The sequence below is a fragment of the Canis aureus genome, chromosome 30 (genome assembly GCF_053574225.1).
Source record: "Canis aureus isolate CA01 chromosome 30, VMU_Caureus_v.1.0, whole genome shotgun sequence".
Classification (NCBI taxonomy): Eukaryota; Metazoa; Chordata; class Mammalia; order Carnivora; family Canidae; genus Canis; species Canis aureus.
This window is the reverse complement of record NC_135640.1, coordinates 28,818,033-28,824,760: the sequence shown is the minus strand read 5'-3', so window position 1 is coordinate 28,824,760 and position 6,728 is coordinate 28,818,033. Positions and strand designations below refer to the sequence as shown.

At 44.5% G+C, this 6,728-nt stretch overlaps 1 protein-coding gene across 7 annotated transcripts in view; it reads left to right on the top strand.

Annotated features, from left to right (window-relative positions):
- RWDD2B (RWD domain containing 2B) overlaps positions 1 to 6,728 on the top strand; it is a 35,355-nt gene that overhangs the window by 272 nt on the left and 28,355 nt on the right. For 2 of the 7 annotated variants that reach the window (XM_077878927.1, XM_077878922.1), the window contains exon 1: positions 105 to 458. The gene's annotated coding sequence lies outside the window, so the exon portion shown is untranslated. Of the gene's footprint in view, positions 1 to 104; positions 552 to 2,768; positions 3,441 to 3,684; positions 4,148 to 6,728 lie in introns of those variants that run through there. The other 5 variants (XM_077878921.1, XR_013368706.1, XM_077878925.1 and 2 more) reach the window with 5 other exon arrangements.

Here is a 6,728-nt window from a genome sequence, read left to right as displayed (position 1 = left end):
GGCTAAGCCCCGCCCCCGGGGCCTGCGGCGCCGACGCTATTTCGTTGGCGCCTGCGCGCGGTTCCCTCCGGAAGTTCAGACGCAGCTGCCTGGAGGAGCCTGGGAGCGGCAGGAGCCTGGGAGCGGTCGGTATCCCTCCCTCTTTTTTTTTTTTTTTTTTTTTAAGATTTTATTTATTCATAGAGACACAGAGATAGAGGCAGAGACTCAGGCAGAGGGAGAAGCAGGCTTCATGCGGAGAGCCCGACGTGGGACTCGATCCGGGGTCTCCAGGATCACGCCCTGGGCTGCAGGCGGCGCTAAACCGCTGAGCCACCGGGGCTGCCCAGTATCCCTGCCTCTGATGTAATTAAGGGATTATTGAAATGCTTCGGAAGTCCGGGTACCTGGTGGTGGTCAGAGACCTGGAACCTCCTGGATGACATCCTCCTGACCTTACATCACGTCTGAACGTGAACGTATGTAAATAACGTTTACATTTCACGCAGTTGCCCTCATTGTGTCCGATCGACTTCTGAGGTTGGGAACATAAATCGTCTTGCCGACTGAAGGTGAAATTTCCATTTACTGTGTGTCCGTTCAAAATATGTTAAGTGCCGAGGCCCATGTGAAGTGAATTGAATAAACACAGGCTCGCTGCTCTGGGGCGTTAATCTTCTACGGAAGATACGATCTTCGCTGGGGCGGGGGGGGGGGGGGTGGCGGAGATGCAAGCGCCAGCCGAAAAATAGGCAAGGGAGACGAACAGGTAATTCACAATAAAAGGACAATTGGTCGTTAAGAGATAGAACGAAATGTCCATCCTTATTAGTAATCCGATAAAGGTAGATTAAGAAAGTGGCATCCTCACCTAATCAATTTGGCCAGAGTCACAAGGGTTACATTTGACTCTCCTGCTTTTTTACTGCTGATAAGATTTTTTTTTTTTTTCAAGTTTTCTTCACTCAGCACACAGGCATTTCTTTTTTTTTTTTTTCTATTCTAAAATGCAGCCTTAGGGACATTGCTTGCTTCTTCTTGCTTCCTCTGCCTAGAATGCTGCTCCCCATGATCTTCTGTGGTTGCTATTATAATTCTGTTCACACATTTAAAGCTACTTTAAAAAAAAAAAAAGACTATTTATTTATGCACGACAGACACACACACAGAGATGCAGAGACACAGGCAGAGGGAGAAGCAGGCTCCATGCAGGGAGACCGACGTGGGACTCCATCCCTGATCTCCAGGATTACATCCTGGGCTGAAGGCAGCGCTAAACCGCTGAGCCACCGAGGCTGCCCTAAAAGTCACTTTCTCACAGAGAAATTGGCTGGGCAATCTAGGTTATGTAGCCACCTGATCACTCACCTCACTTTATTTTATGTCGCTACCCAGTAATAATCACTATCTAGTATTTTTCTTTCATTTTTAGGTATATATTTCTCTCCCTACACACACCTCCATACATGCCCAGAAACGTGCAAATATAAACTCTTTGAGAGATGGGACATCTTTGTCTTGTTTGTGGCTCTCTCTAGTACCCAGAAGTGTCTGGAATGGAACATTTATGTGCTTAGTAAGTACTTAAGAAGAGTCATAGAAATGAAAAATTTTGCAAGAATGTTCATAGTAGCCTTACTCATAATAGCCAGAAATTGGAAACAGCCCACGTTTTGAACAAAAGAATAAGAAAACTGTGGTATAGTCATATAATGGAATTCTAAGTAATAAAAAGAAACTGTAAGACACAAGAACAGGGAGGAATCTTTAAACTATTATATTGAAAGTAGATATACAAAAGTACCTACTATGTAATCCCATGCATATGAACAGGCAAACCTAATTATAACAGGAAAAAAATCAGAACAGTGGTTAATCTACAGAAGACAATAATTGCTTGGGGGGAAAAGATGCAAGTCCCAAAAGAAAAATAGGCAAGGGATACAAACAGGTAATTCACAATAAAAGGACAATTGGTCGTCAGAGATAGGACGAAAGTCTTAGGAGTTCCGATGCAGACTGGGAAGAAGCATGGAAGGAACTTTTTAGGGTACTAGTAATGTTCTATATCTTAACAGGGTTTGAGTTACACAGGTGAATGCATTTGTCAAAACTCAGATATATAGAGTTTTGCAGAACTGCAAAATGTGCAGTTCATTTTTACCTCAAAAAATCCAACATTTGAATCTTAATGTTATGCAACTGAAGTACAACAATGTCTGCGATTTACTTTGAAATGCATCAAAACAGATGGATTGATAGATATATGACAAAGGTGGTTGAATAAAATGTTTAAAAAGTGTCTAGAATTATGGTAGCGTCAGTTTCTTAACGTCAGCACTACGGACAGTTTAAACCAGCAAATTATTTGTTGTAGGGGGATGTCTTCAGCTTTGCAAGGAGTTGAGAGGCACCCCTGGCCTCTAACCACTAGATGCCAGAAAGCATCCCTCTAGTTGTGACAACTCAAAATGTCTTCAATCAAGACTTTACCAAATGTCCCCGGAGGAGCAAAATCATCCCCTTCCTTTTTTCCTCCCTGAGAGTTGCTCCACTGCTTCACTGTAAAATTCTCTCAACTTTACAGTATGCTTTAAATTTCTCATAAAAGTTGGAGGAAAAATAGGTCAATAATACTGAAAAATACCCACAAAGCACCGAGTCAAAGATACAGCTACGAAAGCGTATGTACTAATCTTATTTCCAAGTTATTAATGATACCTTGTAAGAATGAACGTGTTCACAAAAAAAAAAAAAAAAAAAAACCCTGAGATTTCTAAAATGAAGATGTAACACCATAAGGGAAAGATGTGCATCACCTATATTTAGATTGTGAAGGAAAATCTAAATTACTCTGATGGTGGAGTCGCCTTCAAACTGTCCTCTTACTAGCAGAGACTAATTTCCATGCACAGTATTTCCTCCAGTCGCCACGACCAGCATCCAGGCTCCCCTCTCCCTAATGCCTTGCTGTTGAGGGACCAGAAGCATCTCTATTGTGTGGGAAGATATTAGGAACGCAGAAAAGGGAACCCCACCCCCACCTATCGACACCCAAGCTACATCAAACCGAACGATTTCTACGCATGTTTGAATTTGAGGAGCGTTGCTTTAACGGACCATTCCTTGACCCAGAAAACAGTGCCGGGGCAGCAGCTGGGAAATGCCAGCAGGGTGGAATTTGAACCCCGCGACTCGGAAGAACGTCGCGGAGCGGAGAAGACCAGCGGCGGAGCACCTGCCAACGGCCAGCGCGCAAGGGCTTCCGGGGCGTGCGCCCACGCGCATGCGCCCAGCCGGGAGGGCGCTGCGCGACTTCCCCCGGGCCGCCGCGCTGGAGTGGTTTGTAGGCTTCGGATTGCCCAGCCCCTGAATCCTGAGGCTCCCTCTGGAAGGGACCTGAGCTGCCCGTGCAGCCAGAAGACCCAGGGTTCCAGCACCGAGGGGGTCCGCGGCTCCAGGTGAGTCTTTGGCCTGCCGCTGCCGGCCGAGGCGAGGGTTTCCAGCGGCCCGATGCCGCCCGGGGGACCTGGGGACGCCGCGGCCCCGCCTTCCCGCGCGCTACGCACTGCTCATTGGTTAGAACCGGCTTCGGCAGCTCCTGGCCCCGCCCACAGCCGGGCCCCTCTCTTCCCACGCCCCCCGCCCACCCGGCCCGCTCCGTTGTCAGGGGCGACGGCGCCTGCGCACCAGGCGCCTGCCCGCACGGGCTCCTGCTGCTCGCCTGGCGTCAGGGACCGCCCCCTGGACCCGCTCTGCCCTGTGAAGTAAAAATCTGCAAGGAGAAAGAATGATTCCCGCCAGGAAACCCAGTTTTCATTACACGTTCGTACACCGTTCACTGAGATCCTGAGTCAGAAAATTCTCTTCGACGTTTTTTGTTTTTGTTTTTTTTTTGCATTGAAACCTTATCTACGAAAATTATTTAACACGTCAGTGATACCCCTGTAACATCACTCCCATAGTCGTCCGCACGCGGGTCGTTTGGCCCCAAACTTCTTTGCTGCCTCCATTTCATCCTCCAGACTTCTGAACTCAGTGGGACTTTCTCCCAATTTCACTCGGTCAGCGACAAAAACACGCCTTTAAATATATGACGGTTACTCCCAAGATGACATCTCCAGCCGGATACCTCATAAACTGCCTGCTGAACATCTCTCCTGAGGAGGTATCCTAATAGGCACTTCATCACACAGTATTTTTAAAATCTGGCTTCCAGTTTCCACCATCTTCCCTATCTAAAGGCCAAATCCATCCTTCCAGTTTCTTAATGCCTTGGATTCATTCTCACATATCACATATAATTTGTAAAACCTGTTGGTTCTACTCCTTCTAGATGTCCACAACTCTAATGTTGCTCGCCACCGGCACTGCCACATCCTAATCCCAGCCACTGTCATCCCTGCACGAGTCATGGTAGTGCCTACCTGGTCTCCCACCTTTCACCCTCATTCCCCTGCACATTTCACAGTGTCAGACCTCTGCAGTGGCCTTCTATATCAGACAGGATAAAATCCAAAGTCCTGGGTGTGCTGAGTTCTAACATAAACTGCCCCACATTTCCTCTCTTACCTTGTCTCCTAAAAGCTTGCCCCAGGCTTAGTCTGTTCCAGCATCTAGTCTAGCACTTCCCTGCCACAAGGCCTTTGAACTAATTCTTCTTAACTAGAAAAGGCCACTTTTGTGTAATTTTTGAGATTGAGTGTGTGTGTGTGAATTTTGTTCACTTTTATAGTCTTAGTGTCAAGGACAATGCTTGACACACAATAGGTGCTCCAGAAACATTTGTGGATGAATGACAACAATAATAGCAATCACTTTTATAGTACTTACACTGTTGCAGGCTCTGTCTTTTTTTTTTTAAGATTTATTTATTTATTTATTTATTTATTTATGATAGACATAGAGAGAATGGCAGAGACACAGGCAGAGAGAGAAGCAGGCTCCATGCAGGGAGCCCGACATGGGACTCGATCCCGGGACTCCAGGATCGCGCCCTGGGCCAAAGGCAGGCACCAAACCACTGAGCCACCCAGGGATCCCCTGCAAGCTCTGTCTTAAGCATCTTCTACACATCATCATTTAATCCTCACAGCAACCCTATCCCATTTTGGAGATGGGGAGACTGAGGCACAGAGAAATTAAGCCACCTGTCTAACGTCACACAGTTGTTAAGTGCCCCTTAGTGATTTAGGTAGCAGAGCACATACTTAAACCCTATAAGAAAAAAATAAATAAATTCACTTCCTCTAATAACTAACCATCTAATAACATCTAAGAACCACCTAACCTCAACTTTAAAAAAGGCTAGAAAAGATATTCATGGAATTTCAGCGAGTTCAGGGATTTTGAATACTTACATGAATTTTTTTAATAAAAGAGCAAATGCACAAGTTAGAATGTCAAATGAAAATAGGATATAAAATTATATGAAGTCACTGGTTAGTAAAGAAAACATCGTGTTTAAAGAAGGAAGAAGTGTTTGCAGCTCTAAACAGTTTTTGAAAGGAACTCAAAAGATGATGCATAGCGTTGGTAATATTTAAGGTGGCTAGGTGACAAAATGGATTCCTGATCTGTTCCTTGTAGAAGAGGGTTAATATTAAGTCGGTGGGGAGGGGAATCTGGGGTCAAATATGTTTGGGACAACCCAAAACCCATACTAAAACTTCCTAGAAATTCACAATCCATATTGGAATCTAACAACAAAGACTCTGAGAAGCCACACATAAAAAGTGTGCCCATATAATTTATTGTCCAAATGGGGTTATTATTGTCTAAGGTAAATACTAAACCAGTCAGGACAATGGGATGACATGGTCACCCTAAAGAAACCTGTTAAACTTTGTGTCATTCATCATTTTAAGAACTCATTTAAGCACAAAATGCTTTGTGTATTTTTTTTCCCCAGCATGGCACTGACACCTTGATAAACAAGGTTTTAACGACTTCAGGTGAAAAAGCACTGGAATTAGGAATGATATGTTAGCATTGATTTGTACTCTGACCTGTGGAGACAGCCTAGTGTATGCAACAGTGATTCATACTTTCCTGATTCCTATCTAGTTAATCCTAATGAACTCAACACTCCAACACATTTAGTCATTCACATGATCCTTGATGTGGTTTTTTCACTGAGCCACCCAGGTGCCCCCCCCCCCGATGGTTTTTGACAGGACCTAAAATAGTTATTGGTCTGTCATTTGTGATTAATATACATTTTTATTTAAGTAGAAAACTTTTTTTATTCTTTAAAAGTCCCATACAGTGAACTAGCTAAATTGTTGACCAAATACCATTTTCTAATATTAAATGATCCAATGATATTGGATAGAATAAAGAAGATGTAATAAAGGGAGGACATATTCCTAGAGGGCTTGATAATGAATCATCCAAAGCAGCCTTTGTGAACTGGAGCCACTCTGAATGTATTGGCATTTTGTGCTACCAATCTGTGAAACTAACAGCCTGAGCATGAACTGGGATAAATTCACTCCACTAAGTAGCTGTCAGGATCCTCACCTAGTTTGCCTTCAACTGAGGGAAACCTGACACACCCCCACTCCTCCTCTCAGACTGGCAGCACTCTTACCCAATCACGGATTATGTAAACGTTTCCCTAATAGATAGTTGGTGCTCTCTTGCATGTCTTGGTAGACCTCTATTAGACACCACATACTATATGTATAATGATAATATGGAGTGTGTTGATGGGAGGCAGTCCAGGTAAGAGGAGTCAAAGATCTAGA